The sequence below is a fragment of the Emydura macquarii genome, unplaced genomic scaffold (assembly GCF_026122565.2).
Source record: "Emydura macquarii macquarii isolate MOO-44397 ecotype Brisbane River unplaced genomic scaffold, CSIRO-AGI_Emac_v2 contig_3128, whole genome shotgun sequence".
NCBI lineage: Eukaryota > Metazoa > Chordata > Testudines > Chelidae > Emydura > Emydura macquarii.
This window is the reverse complement of record NW_027133265.1, coordinates 5,954,070-5,969,889: the sequence shown is the minus strand read 5'-3', so window position 1 is coordinate 5,969,889 and position 15,820 is coordinate 5,954,070. Positions and strand designations below refer to the sequence as shown.

The 15,820-nt window shown below is 41.7% G+C and overlaps 1 protein-coding gene across 11 annotated transcripts in view; it reads right to left on the bottom strand.

Annotated features, from left to right (window-relative positions):
• APBB2 (amyloid beta precursor protein binding family B member 2) overlaps positions 1-15,820 on the bottom strand; it is a 317,656-nt gene that overhangs the window by 238,922 nt on the left and 62,914 nt on the right. For 10 of the 11 annotated variants that reach the window (XM_067531218.1, XM_067531217.1, XM_067531229.1 and 7 more), the window contains exon 3: positions 12,059-12,156. The exons of the other annotated variant lie outside the window; for it this stretch is intronic. The gene's annotated coding sequence lies outside the window, so the exon portion shown is untranslated. The remainder of the gene's footprint in view (positions 1-12,058; positions 12,157-15,820) is intronic. 11 annotated transcript variants of the gene reach the window in all.

Genomic DNA, 15,820 nt, shown 5'->3' with positions numbered 1-15,820 from the left:
GACAGTATAATATCTAGTGACCGGCACTCGCCCCTGCTCACCCCCTCCCGCTCGGCAATTACAGTAGACCTGAGACCTGACCTTATCGGGACCTTTACTGACACACCTAAGATAGCACGTCTGAAATGGCAAACAATGGGACGTTGCAAAAAGCCCAGGGCAGCCATCGGCTGTTACAAATACTGCACACCTCTCACGAACAGGGGCAGCCATCAGCTGTTACGAATATTGCACACCCCACCAAGTGCATAATAACTGCTGCATTTCGGCGGGCCTGGCCGAAGAGCTATCGGCCCGCCAGCCTGATCACATGGAGCTGCTACCTCTTCCCGCCCCCGAGTCCTCTGCTGGGCGAGAGTCGAGTCAAGTGTAACCGGTCCGAGTTTTGAATCCGAGTTTTTCTCGTGTCCCCCATTGGTCAGGCGTCATGACTCTGTTCCTCGTGGTGGTAAGATTTTAAATAGTATTCTTGTTATAGTTTTCAGGTATAAGTAACATTAATTTGATTATACTTTTGAAACTCATATAATCGTTACCTAGTGTACTCTGTGTCTTGTTCTTCTTCTAATCTGCTTAAGTCCCCCACATCCCCTTTGCCTCAAATAAACTTGTAAATAGTTAAGAAACTGTTTTCTCAGCGTGGTGCTTGGTAATCTGGGGATTCCTTTACCTGACTGCAACAAGGTGCAGTTATGACGTATGACCTCGATGAGGATGTGTGGGACCTCTTGGTGCCAACTTGCATAGGGCATGGGGTTTTCTAGGGATCCCCTGAGTCAGATGGATAATAATTCATTAAAAGCTCGCATGTGAGGTCTCTACCGAGAGCCCATTGCCTACTGGTCTCCATAATCCTTGCTAAATGCACGTACAGATCATATTTAAGGAGTTACACATCTATACTGAAAATTATATTCTTAAAGTCTGAGAGTTAAGGCAGGTCACCAGGAGATGACATGCATCTGACAGGTTGCTTTCATGCAGGAGGTAACAGATGCTTATCTCCCTATCTGCTCATATGTGTATTGTCCACTTCACAATGGAGGTGTTTGCATACTGAACCTGATGCTAATCAAGGAGATTGCAAAATCAAGGAGAGGAAAAAAGGAACAGCAGGAAGGGAACCTGTTTACAAGTAAAGACAATAGATTGTTAGAGTATATCTGGGGGTGTAACCTGGCCTCTTTAGCGAGGTGACAAGCAGACACTATGACTTGTCTCATGAACAGAAGATCACAGGCCAGCCTGGCTGTAAAACTCTGGAAGGACATTGGGTGAGCATTGCTCTATAAGACATGAAAATACCTAGTTAAGGAAACGTAGGTTCTAGAATGCATGCTTTATTATTTTGTATGAAACTATTTGTTTCCAATACTTCTATTTGCTATCACTGGAATCTCCCTATTTTGTTAAATAAACTTTTATTTATCACTCTAGACATATCTCTGTGTCAAGGAAACAGCGATCTCAGGTGAAAGTGGTAAGCTGGGATGTATCACTTCTTTGTAAGCCACGAATCTGTGAATATTGCAGGCATCCCGTGGATCAGGGGCTTGACACTCCAGGAAGATGATCAGAGAATTCAGGGGTTGGAAAGTGCCTATCACTAATCTGCAAAGAGAGATCATGGCCTGCATAGGCCTAAGTGGGAGTGTTTGTATCACCTGTGGCTGGTGGAATGAGGGAGCTGACCCACGGCAGGTACAGACAAGGCTTTCTCAAGCTAAGGACAGGTGGTAGTGCAGTGCCTCACCAACCTGGGTATCCCTGGGAAACACCACATGATGGACAGCTGTATAAAACACCAGACCTGAAGCTTTCACCGCTTCCATTAGAACTGATCAATTCCCCATCAAGTGAGTCAGTCAGTTATTTAAGCACTTGAGGTGAAGCTTGCTTTTAGATTATTTTATGTTATTGTGCATACATGGAGGGCTCAGACCTGTTGGAGATTAATAAAATTGCAAATAAAATTTACTTGGAAGCACCTCATCGTGGTAGCACATTTTTTGTTTTCTTTGGTTTAGCTACAATAAAACTTTTCTTTAAAAAAGTGATGACTACGAGAGTTTCTCTAGTGTCTAGTTATTCTCTATAAGGTTCATCTATCTATAGTGGCTTTGCAGACAGTATGACTCACTAAAATTCTATTTCTAAACTTATTTAGAAGTTACCTGGAAGGGGCAGATGGAACAGTTTTGGGGCAAAGGACTTACATGCAAGTTGAAGCCAAAATACTTCAGGCATAGGGACAGGAAGCTGACACGCCTATGCCCCCACCCTCTGCACCCTCACCTCCAACCCCATCAGAGAGAAAGGGGCTGGAGAACAGGTGCGCTAACTGCTAGGCAATGCTAGCCCTCCATACCCTACATGATGCACATTAGCAACCTATGTTAAATATATTTTTAAACAGAAAAAAGCAAAAAGAAAAGGACAACAAATAACACAAGGCTTGGGGTACTGATAGAGAAAAAGATGACACTATCATAAAAAGCTTGATTGTAAGTCTAATATAAAGCATGTAGTTGAGTTAATATTCAACTTGGTACAAGAGAAAGTAAATTTTTTTTGGATTTACACAGCATGATTTATCCAAGAATCAGTCATTTTCAAAGGTTGGCATTATCCCCATTTTACAAGTGGTAAAACAAGCATAAAGTGGGTAAGACAAATTATTGCAAAAGCATCCACTAAATTTGGGTACTTCCATTTTTGGGTGCCCAACTTTATCATCTAAGACCTGATATTTCCCATTGAAGCTACAAGTGCTTAGCACCTCCAAAAATTAAATCTTATGTGTCTCAAGTTGGGCACCCAAAATTGAGGCACTCGTAATAAGGTTTTTTGTTTTTTTTTAAAATGGGCCCTAGAGGACTACTTGTCTTAGCTCTTGGGAGCCCCATCCAGGTCAATGGAAAAAGACTCTCACTGGATTTCAATGGACTTTGGACTTCAATGAGTGTATTTTCTAACAGTTGTGTGAGGTCATTTGAAGAGAAGCATGTATCTGTGACTCGTTGAAATGAAATTTCTGTAAAGTTATGAATTCATCTTCCCCAGGGTCTTTGATTATACATTTTAAACTACTTCATCCTGTTGTGGTTTGAAATTTTTACAGCTCAATTAAAAACAGTTTTGTAACCATTCTCTACCTCCACATCAATGGGCAAGTATTAGAAACCAGGATTTGCAGGGTATTGGTTATTTTATATAACACTAAAAGCTATAATCTTTTGAGAAAAAGTCACAAGAAAAGTAACTTCATTTCTCTCAATAAGGTATTATGGACCTCAGGAGGAGTCTTTCCACTTCCTGCATCTCAGCATTTGAAGATATCAGTCTACAGTCTGACACAGCTCATGAATTTTGAAGGTGGGATTTTCTAAAGCACTCAGTATTTCTCTAACTCTGCTTTCATTTAAATTAATAGTAAAACTCCCATTGACTATAACATGAGCAGAGTAAAGCCAATGCAGGGCGCTCCTGAAAATTCCACCCTGGTTTCCAAAGCTTCAGCAGAGCAGCTTTTGTACCATCTGATAATGCAGAATTACTTTTCAGAGTGGTACATCTGGGAGGGATGTCCCAGCAACTGCCTGTCCTGATGTAACTGTGGAGAGCTTTGTTTGCTTGTTCTGAGGGTGTAAGGGGAGACAATAGTCATGGGGAGTCAAGCAAGTCTGTTATCAAGTACAGAAGTGAAATTAAATGAAGCATCACATTTCTTTATAAAGCCAAGTTTTTCAACTGGAACTATAAACATAATATAGATGTCATGCAACATTTCCCTCTAAGTTAATCATAGAAATGTAGTGCTGGAAGGAATCTCGAGAGGTCATCTAATCCAGTTCCCCTGCTGAGGCAGGACTTCGTATATGTAGCCAAATCTGTTAGATTTTTGTCTAACCTATTCTAAAAAACCTCCAATGACAGGATTCTACAACCTCCCTTCGTAACCTACTTCAGTACTTAAATATCCTTATAGTTAGAAAGGATTTCTTAATATCTAACCTAAGTCTCCCTTGCCACCGATTAAGCCCATTACTTCTTGTGCTACCTTCAGTGGACATGGAGAACAATTGATCACAGTCCTCTTTATAACAGCCCTTAACATATCTGAAAACTTAAACAGGTCCCCTCACCCTTCATCTTCTTTTGGAAAGACTAAAGATAACCAATTTTTTAAATCTTTCCACCCAGATGAGGTTTTCTAAACCTTTTATCCTTTTGGTGCTCTCCTCTAGACTCTATCCAATTTGGTCACATCTTTCCTGAAGTGTGGCACTGAAAACTGGATCCAGTATTCCTAATGAGGTCTCCTGAGTTCTGAGTAAAGCAGATTACCTCCCAGGTCTTACATACAACATACCTGTTAATAGACCCCAGAATGATCCTGGCCTTTTTCACAACTGTACCATGTTGTTGGCTCATATTCAATCATATTCAATTTGATCCACTATAATCCCCCTTCCCAGATCCTTTTCTGCAGCACTACTGCCTAGCCAGTTATTCCCCAGTTTTTAGTTGTGTGTTTGATTTTCGTCATTATTGGCCTTCCTCTTGATCATTTCAGACTAACGCTCCAATTTATCAAGATCGTTTTAAATTCTAATCCATCCTCCAAAGTGCTTGTAGGCTCTCCCAGCATGTCATGTGCAAATTTTAAAAACATACTCTCCACTCCATTATCCAAGACATTAATGAAAATACTGACTAGTACTGGACCCAGGACAGAACCCTGCACAAACACACTAGATACGTCCTCCCAGTTTGACAGCAAGCCACTGATAACTACTCTTGAGTATGGTTCTTCAACCAGTTGTGCATCCACCTTATAGAAATGTTAGATTTCAAATTACATTGTCAAATAGTTAAGCTCAAAAAAGAACCTTCCTATTAAAAAAAAAGTCCCAGTGAGGCCTCTCCTTTAGACTTGAATTATATATTGGAGAAAGGAAAATAAATCCAGCAACAAGTTACCAATTTTCATCCACACATGTACTTCCTTTCAATACACAGCCCCAACCCCAGCATTCATTATTCTTTCAAGCACATGAGGTAATGACAACAGTTAACTAAGGGCTGGTTTACACTTAGCTCGCGATTCAGTGGCAGTCAACGGGAGTTACGCAAACTATGCAGAGTGGTTTGCACAACTCACGTCGACTGCTCTACTTCCCTTCCGCGTGCTGTTCACACTGTGCTGCGCTGACAGGAATAGCGTTCCCGTTGACGCAGCGCTACGCTTCTTGAGGGGTGGATTTACTCAATCGACTTCCTGATCGACTGAGCGGGTCTATACTGACCGCTCAATCGATCCAGAAAGATCGATGTGGCGGCATTGAATTTGCCCCCGTCAGTATAAACACAGCCTAACAAACTAGCTGCAGTTCTGAAGACTGTGTTGGAATCTTAGATGAAACTGGGATACAAAACAAGTTAACAGAGAGTGCAAGTTCCATATTCCTTTGGGAAAAAAACCCAATTGTGATGTGTGTGAAAGTATGATCATTTTTTGTCAAAATAAGGCAGGTATGGAAAAATTAAGGCAAGAAATATTGCACTTTTAGAATGAATACAAAAAGGAAAGAAACATTTGAAATGCAACTGATAGTCTTTTTGAGAGATAAATAGTTATATCTCCCAGACCCTCTGCCAGTCAGAGAAATGAGGCTAAGAATAGGATTTGAATCTTGATCTCCTTCATTGTTATGCAAAACCAGTAGGCCTCCACTTAGAGAAAAGTGGTTTAAAGCCACTGTGAATTCTTAATATTATAGAGAAGATGGGTGAAATATTTTTTATTGGATCACTTTTTGTTAGTGAAAGCAGCAAGTTTTTGAGCTTACACAGAGCTCTTCTTCAGGTGTGGGAAAGGTACTCAGAGTGTCACAGGTAAATAGAAGATGGAACAACTTGTTAATCATAAGGAACTAAAATGTTGTAAGAGATCATTCAGGGTAATGTGGTCAGTTAACACCTTTGCAGGTCACAGAACAAAAGAAAGTTAGTGGGTTACAGATTGTTGTAATGAGCCATAAATCCCATGTCTTCATCAAGTCCATGATTTTAGTGTCTAACAAAGTTAGGAATTTAAGCTCCCAGGCTCCTTTTGAAGGTGTTGTGCAACTTTCCTTTAAGGATGAGGACTGAGAGGTCAGACATGCAGTGATTTTTTTGTGAAAAGTCATCCACAGGTGATGTGGTGTTTTTGTCTTTTATCATTTTCAGAGTGAGTTCATTCAAGAGCATAGCGATTGTCTCATTTCACCCACATGGTTGTTCCTGGAGCATTTAGTGCACTTGGATGAGGTACACAATAACATGTTGTAATGGGCATGTGCAGGACCCAGGGATTTTGAAAGCTGTGTTGTGGGGGAGTATTGATCATTGTAGCAGTGGAGATCTGTCTGCAGCTTTTGCATCTGTTGTTCTGGCAGGGTCTGGTGCCATTTTGAGTTGGGGGTGCTGATCTATGGGGATCTTGCTTCTGATGATGAGGAGCTTGGCAAGGCGGAGGGGTTGTTTCCCTAACCCCCTCTTTTGGGCTTCAAAGATTTCTTACAGTATGTGGTCCCCACTGAGCATGTGTTGGAATTGTTTAATGACACCCTGAATGGGTTCTATAGTGGTGGTAGATGACAACTAGGGGTGTTCTGTCGGAGCAGTTTTTTCCCCCTGTATTGAAGCAGGTTCTCTGAGGATTTTTGAGTGGCCTATTCCATGATGCCATCTACTTCTCTGGTGAAGTGTCCTTGTTTGGTGAAGGTGGGTTTAAGTGTGTTAAGACGTGTATCCTGGACTTTCTCCTCTTAACATTATGGCTACATTCTTCCCTTTACTCCTCATCACTTTAGAACACATTAGGCCATCAGTCCTTCAGGGCGATTGAATAAGACTCCCTATGGGAGAATTCTCCCATCAACCTAGCACTGTCTACACCAGAGGAAAGGGTGGATTTTTCACTAACAGGCTAGTGTGTGCTCTGCCTCTTTGGAGGCAGTGAACTTAATTTCTGTGTTCCCAGTGAGAGGGACTGGACATTGCAAGGAGACGTCTGCGGGGAACTCGGGAACTGGGGTTCACCAATTGTTGCCTGCAAGGCAAGGTTTAGACTGGCAGAGTCCCGAGGAGTTGGCTGGCCAGGCAATAAGGCTGCAGTGTCAGGGAGCTGACACAAAGCTTAGCAGCAGCAAAGCTCTCACTTGCAGAGGCAGAGAGGTAACAATGGTTCACAGTTCTGCATGTCCTGAGCAAAACTTCACAGTTTCCTGTCTCAGAGGTATTCCACAATAGCTCTGACCAAAGCAGCCCCAAAACACAATAACCTATTCATCTGAACAGCTGCCTGAGTTCTCAGCATTGACAGACACTACCAGGCCACTGGTTCTATACAAGACGATCAAAAGGGTGAGGGGAGCTGTTTGCGTTTACTCACTGTTGCTTCCTTTCCAACAGCTGGGGAAAGCACTCAGACTTCCAGAGCTTAGCCACATCAAATTGCAAAACCTTCTGGAGGCCTGCCCAGCACTACTCTGTGACAGTGTTGAACTATAAAATGTATGCAGAAAAATTGTTTTTTCCCTTCCCTATTTGAAATGTTTCTGCTCATTAAAGGGACCAGACTGTCAACCCTGGAAACTTTTTAACTACAGAACAGGCACAGCAGAGTCAACAGCAGCAAGGAAGTCTTGATATTGCCCAGACAAGGAGCCTCAACTTTGATCTGATGAAACCACCACATGGAGCTGAGAGGGGAGTTCAGGAAAGCGTTTTTAATTGGACTGCATATTACTCTGCACGTTCTAATAATGCTTCACTTCATCAGCATCTTGATGTAAAATTACAGTCATGACAACAGAAGTCATCATCATCATAGCTTGTCACTCCAAAAATGCAGCCAAGATCTGGTCTTGTCACTTATCTCGAATAGTCCCGCAGGGGTACAAGATGTTAACAGGGGCACTCCATCAAGCAGTGTTCAAGTATTTGTCTAGGCTCTCCACATTTTCATTTGTGGTCCTTCATCATATTCATATTGTCACCACTCTTTGCCACTCCAGCTCTCACTCGGTGTAGGGACCAGCATTTGAGGTCAATTGTATTTGAGGTCAAGGTCTGGAAGGAGTTGTTCTGATGGAACCAAGTTCTTCAAGATCATGGCCATTTCCCACCATTCCACAATGGTATTTTGGAGTAAGGGATTTTCAGAGGCAAAGCTCTTTCTGGACTTCAGCCTCCTGAGTAGCTGAATGTGCCCATGCAGAGGACATCTTGGGTCACGAACCTGGTTTTGTCGCTTCTTTTTATGGAAGGCATCCTGCCTCAATGATGGTGTTGCAGTCCCCATGAGGCAATATAGGAAATAGTGTAGGGAGCCAGTTTTAAAGTCCCTGAGATGATCCTGCAGATTGAGTTCAGTATCCACTTTGTGTGCATGGCTCGAGTGTGATCATACTGGGGCACAGTAACACAGGGCAAGACTAGATGATCAAAGTATTTTGCGGTGAGCTCCTAATTTCATTTTGGCCAGTTTCTGGAGTACACAATTCCTGGAGTTCACTTTCTTTTTCAAATTTCTTGATGTGCTCTTTGAACGTCAGCATTCTGTCTAATATTACACTACATATTCATAGAACTCCATGGTTTTTGCTAATGAGAAACAAAATATCGAAAACCTATAAGATGAAATAAAACTAAGAACTTACTCAACAGCAGCAGCTACTGTCCCAGGGGACTGGGCCCAGCTCCCCACTCTGGGCATTGCAACCTGGTGCATAGGGCTGCACTGCTCAGATTTGAGTGAGTAGCATTGCAACCCGGCACACAGGGTCACAGCGCCACTTACTCAAATTTGACCTGTCTACCCCTCTCCCCCCAATCATGACGACGGGGTGTGGCCAGACAAAACCTGAGAAGCACTGCAACCCCATGCGCCATGTTGCAACGCCCAGCGTGGTGAGACAGAGCAAGCCCCACTGGACAGGAGCTTAGGGTTGCCAGTTTTGGTTGGACACATTCCTGGAGGTTTCATCACATGACAATCTTTAATTAAAGATTAATCTTTAATTCCTGGAGACTCCAGGACAACCCCAGAAGGTTGGCAACCCAACAAGAGCTGCCATTGTGGGGTGAATGCAGGATGAGCTCACCTTGCAAGCTACCTCCCAGCCTATAGCCTTCCACAATAAAATTAAATAAAATGGAAATTAAAAAAATAAAATTATAAAAAGAAATTTCACACATCTCTATTCATAGTATTCAAGGATCATACCATCCCATGACATCTGAAGTTTTTGTTTGGCCTGATAGCGTTTCAGATGAAACCATGTGCTTGTGTCTTGCACAGAAACAACAGAAGTAGTTAACACACACAAGGTGTCAAAACAAGATGTTTATCTCAGTTACATTACTAGAAGGACAGAGTAACTTCACAGGAGTATGTTGATTTCCTCCTTGTTTATACAGATGTGAATGAGAGGCTGCAGAATCTGGCTCAATAAATTTGTAAGTTTCCGTCTTGCTTTTAACAGCAATTTTAACATCAGAATATCATATTTGCTTTGTAAAACATTGAACAAATTTTATTCCTGTTCAGCCAGTAGTAACACCAGATGGAAACTCATTTAGCTCTTAGTGTGAGCTGACTGCTGCCACCAACAATACAGTCAGAAAAATCCACAGAACTGTAACTGACTATAAAAAAATTACATTGGATTGAAACTGGATTGACTGGAAACTGACTAAATCACTGATAATTAAACAGTAAGGCATTTTAAGGCACTTAGATTACGAGATTAAATATGAAATAATGCAAGGAAGCCAAAAAATGCCTAATGGCATGTGTCAAGACAGGTAGGTCAGTTCTGTTACAATATACAGTCCTTTTACATCATGCCAGCAACACAGAGGGACAATAAAACCGACAGATCTCTCAAACTGGGATTTCCTACTGCGTGTGGGGAATGGCACCAGAACCAGCTTAGCAGCTCTATACTACCTTGGGGAATTAGCCTGGAATAGGAGAAAGGATGGAAATTCTCTATTCTCCAGCTATTCTCAGCTGCTGAAATGGCTTATTAAGGCTGTCTTCTTATGACACTAAGTCAGAGTAACCCTGAGACTGGCCCTTATTCAGCCCCAGAATCAAAGAGCTACAAAGGTATTGTAAAGCTGCCTTTGCCCCTTTCCAGCATTCTGTGTTAAGGACAGCTTGGTTGGACCAGAAAATTGGGCCCAGGAAGATGAGAACCATATTCACAGATACAGGGAATAGCAGCAGCTTTTAAATTCTAGTGGGTATGCATAAACTGCTTGCATTTCTTACTAATTGTAGAAATATCATGCTGATCCTTAGCTGCAAAATCTTATCTTGTCATGATGCATGTCCTTAGGCTGCATTACTTGTTGGAATTATTAAAATAGCAGCTCTGCAGGGACTACATAGATAAGCCATTCAGATCAATAGAGATTTAAGAACATTTATTTGGGAGGTAAAGTACTGCTTTGTCATTTCCTTGTTTAACTTTTTGTCCTTAAACACTTCCCAATTTACCCAAGATAATGTTAAAATCAGTAACAGCAATATTCTTACATTAAATATAGAGAACACCCTCTAAATAATGTAAATAAAGCACACAGAATGATGGGTATTTTACAAATTCTCAGAGAGAGAGAGAGAGAGAGAGAGAGAGAGAGAGAGAGAGAAGTAGTGTTGCATAGTTATCTAAGGCAACTTAAGAGTTTGTAAGATGAGCACTATATGTACTCCAAATAAGTTTTTTCTGTGGTTATCAAAAAGAGGAGGAAAACAGCACAGGAACTTTCCTTTAAATAGGGAGAAAATTATAAGCATGTCTATTACCAAAGTCCAGCCTCTACTTGCCTGTATTACACGCAATTATATATATATATATTTTTTTTTACTGTGCTAAGAGATTTGTAATAGCCTGTTTAATTTTACTCACACAGAATGAGATTCAGGTCAACATTATATTCTAAGCAAACCCTGTAAAAGTAAAATGTGTTTTCCTATGTACTCATAGGTACCTTTCAAACTGTAACATACACAGTAAAAGACAAATGTGAAAAAAAAATTTCCAAACAACATTCATGAGAGGAATAAATTTCACGGACTTAATACGTTCAGCAGGCATAAGACTCAGAAAAGAGTATAATGTCCTAGTTAATAAGTAGACACAGCTAATTAATTTGGAAAGAACGGCAGTTATTCTACTATAATATATAATCAAACTGCAGCTTTAAAATAACCTCTCATTTAATTGGTTCCACTATAACTTGTATTTACAATAAACACTATAAAAAATCAGCATAGCAGATCAGGTCTCAAGTTACCAGATATAAACTCTGTAAACTGTAATTTGCTTTATAACACAAGTTTTTCCATAAAGTCTTTCCTCTCGCTACATAGCAAGTGCCTCTGGACTAATTTCAGGATAAATGAAACAGTAAGAAAGACTACTTAATGTAATTACTCTATTTTCTAAAAGAATCATCCAATTTCAAATAAAATATAAAATGGTTTCTATTAGCTTCTAAAAAGGTGAACTGTGGATCAAAATAAAAAACAATTGTGCCTTCTTATAACGTAAACATTTTTTTTTAAATATAAGAAATACTAGGTCTTTACTTCCCACTCTTTGCTAGAGAAACTTGATATTTTTGAGGGCACCCATAGGTGGTGCCTCCAACTAACCAGGAGCATGAAGGGAGCGAAAATTGCACTCAGATTGCAAGAACATGCGACATCACCATTAACAAACTCCAAAACTGCAAGGGCAGTTCAGCAGAAAGAGGGAAGCAAAGACCTGAGATTTCGGATGTATATATATAAAAAGATAGGCAGAGAAATATATTTTATACCAGATACACATTTGTTGGCCCATTTTTATAATAGACAAAAGGAGAAGCAAAAGGGCAAAAAAAAAATGTTGATGCTATTGTAATTCACCTTTAAAGGAGATATAAGGGTGAAAGGAACTATAATGGAGCTTAGTTCAGCCACTATTTTATTGATGCTAGTGTGAGTAAATACCTGCAGTGCTGAACAGGAGATCTGCGATGCTCACTTTATAGCGGCCTTCATTTACAAAAAGGACACCGATATCCAAGGCTGAAGACTAACTTGCTGACCTGCCAAGGAAATTAATCCACAATTAAATATAACTACTTTTATGAATATTTACCTATCACCACCATTTACAGCTAATCTCCTTCTGGCAGTTTGGCTATTATATGTTCCACAGAATATAATCTCCACAAATTGATGAATAAGAGGGATGCTACAAACATTTCTTAACATGATGATTCTCACTAACTCCACAGAACTAAACTTCATAGGTATTCTGTCTCTTTAGTTAATGAAGCCTATTTTTATCAAAAGGAAATCCTTCTCCTTTCCACTATGTTTTATAAAACTTCCACAATTCCTAGGAGAAACTGAACAGTACGTACTATAGAGCTTCAACAGGAGTTTTGGAGATTTTATAACTAAAAACTTGGAGAGCCTAAGTCCAATAGCAGACAAAGAGCAAACTCAAATATAGGATAGTGGGAACCCTTCTTTGCCTCTCCATCTCTCCCAAACTCTACTATTCCAATTCTTATTATCCTGAAGCAAAACACAGCAAATGGCCAAAGCATGGTTACTACAGATATATAAGAAGAGGTATGAGTAAGGAATGGTCTACATTACAAAGTTTTACCAGCAAAACTTTCCTTCTGCCCACACAACCTTGCATACATCCACACTCAATTTTGAGTCATGCTGACAAATCTTCAACTTTTGCTGACAAGTTAAACCAGTTCCCCAAGTGACAGGTCCCCTACTGATGTAGTTCTACAAGCACAAAGCTTGTGTGGATGCAGAAGCACCCTGTACTGGTGTAAGCAGTCCTCCAGCAACAAACCCACTATGCAACTGTCCCTACAACAATGACCATTCTGGACAAATTTTTGACCTATGCTGCCCAAGGGTCACTGTGACTGGAAGCTCACTTCCCATTTAAAATTTCCAGCATGTTTTGGAAATGCGTCTTTTACTGTTACCCACTTTTGCAAGCACACCCTGTCCAGGAATGGATCCACCACGCCTCATGCTGCTGCATGGTCTAAGAAAGAGGGCCTAGATTTCCTCAGCCTGTGGGGGAGCAATGGATGCTGGCAGAGCTGCGAAATTTCCATAGGAATAAAAATGGATGAGGGAATTGTGAAGGGCATGGAAACCCAGGGATACGGCAGGGATGAGGGCCAACGTCAGGCAGAGGGAAAGGAGCTGCGTTAGGCTTACTTACATCTAGTACAGTTCCCAAGACTTCCTCTGTTACAACTTGATATCATAATGAGCCAGGATCCCATTACCTTCCCTTCAACAAAAATGGCAACCTGCAGTGGAAGCACCCTGGAACTAGCAACTGAGGAGGTCACTGAGGACGGGAACATGGCTAGTACCGTGACCGAGAGTCAGCGGCCGCTCTTTGAGACCCAGCTGGACCCACAGAGCTACGTAAACCCTGAGGAAGGGGACTCATGTAGGTATAGGACTGCCTCTGTAATGTGGGCCATTTTGTTTACCTAATCCAGGACCGCCCCCTCTTCCCCCCCAAACATCCTTATCCTCTTCCTCCCCTCCCCTGCACCCACTCGCTTTTAAAATGATGGCAGTCTGCACATGGAGACAAAGGATTTCTGTTATGAACTAGCCGCTTTATTTAAGAGCCTGAACCGTCAGTATTGGGCAATAATCCAAAAACAAGAATTAGAAATTTTGCAGAACAGAATCAAAATGTTTGCTTAACATTTAAGATTTTAAATTACAGGAGCAATGAATGAGCACCTTCATGGCTGCACAGAACATGCTTGCTTTGAACCAATAAAATGCAATACCATGCAACACAGTAACAAAAATAAAGCATGTTGATCTTGGCACACAGAGCTTTGTGGTCTATTGGCACAATTTCCTAGAACTTTTCCAGCCAGTACCATTTGCCTAGACATTTCTAAGCAGAGCTGCCTTATTTTTCCAGCCATGGTAAGACACTTTCCCTCACCAATCTTGGAGATTGTTGCTGCGAAGATCCTAGTAGAATATGGCCCAGGATGTCTTCTTTCCTTCTCAAACAATTCCCTTTACCTTCCCTTTGAGACAGTTTTGGTCAACATCTCTTATGGGATCACTATTGCCTGTCATAACTTTAGCAGTCTTTACTACACTATCCTGAAAATCACCCAGTATCTAGACCCCCCAATACCTAACAATGGCTCAGTATATCAGTGACCTCAGCTGGGGTATCTTTGAGTAATGTCTCTCCTAGACCTGCTGATCAGCTCAGCATGGTAAGATGTTTTTAAAAAGTACAAAAGATTACATGTTTCTCAAACTGGTCCAGACTGCCCAGTCTGGAGCCCATGAGACTTGGGAATGGCATGAGTGTATGCTTGAGGACAGACCGAAAGACCATGAAGAAAAGACAGGAGGATCAAGAGCTGCATCAAGAAATCCCACAGCTCTTGAAACAGACCCAGATGTCCCTCCTTGCAGCTTTCCCATCACAAATGGTACCACAACCCCATTAATGTCAATAGGATGGTCTAGGAAAAGTGCTCCTGCTTTCACATTTTCAAGAAGACCAATGTACCTAAAGATGTGAGCATCACGCACCGTCACTGACCACCCCACACTGATGTCCGTGACGAGTCGCTGATGATCCACCAGCGTGCTTGCGTAACTATGGAGATGTACCCGTTTCAGTTTATGTGCTCTGAGACAAGGCAGGGTGTGGAAGACACTTCCCACATCCATCATCCCACCACAGTTAGGGAAGCCCAATTAATCGACTCAATCTATTATTTCCTGGACACTGCCTAGCATGGCCAGCAGAACACACTTAATTGCCTTACACACCTGGATGACAACTGCCCCTACCATAGATTTACCAATCCTAAACTGACTGCCCAATGACCAATAGCAATCTGGGGCAGCAAGTTTCCAGACAGTGATTGCCACTTATTTCTCCACCCTCAGAACAGCTCTCATCTTGGTTTCTGTGTGCTGCAGGGCCTGCGTGAACTGTGCAGTTGCTCAGTAAATACCTGCAACAGCTGGTCTGCTTCATTCACTGTCTATCTTCCATTCAACCTCACTATCCCCACTATATGTGCAGCTGCTGTGGTTCCACAAATACAAAAGAATACCTTGCCCGATCCTTGAAATGGACAAGACTACTTTGCTGATTGGTATAGCAGCCATGTTTCTGACAGCAAGATGGCAGTGAGAAGGAAAAACAGCATGGGAAAAAAAGATCATAAAATGGAATGGAGGGATTTGTGGGAGCTGGAGATCAAATTCCCATAAATCCCTGAGAGAAGTGGTGGTATTTCACATTACATGGTGGCAGTCTCAAATACGCTGCAAAGTTTTCCACAAGATAGTGCACTAGATGGTGGAGCAAGGGACACAGGGATGCCAACTCACAGTGCCATGCATCTTTTGTCAGTGCAAACTGCTCCTGAGAAGACACACTGCATCAGCAACAGCAGCCAAACGTGAATGCACTCTGCTGAAAGCGCTATGTTATTTACGTACTGAAAGCAGTACAACTGTCGAGGTTAGACAAGGCCTAAAAGAGGAGGTAGTAGGAACGATGTAGTAAGCAGTCCAGCTAAGATGTAGCGTTCCAGAGGCGCATTCAGCTGCCTCAGCAGTAGCAGAAGAAAAAAACCACTCCCACGGAAAGGCTCCACTGACTGGGTACAGATGGAGGAGGAAGAAACAGAATGCATGTCTGACCCTGCCCTG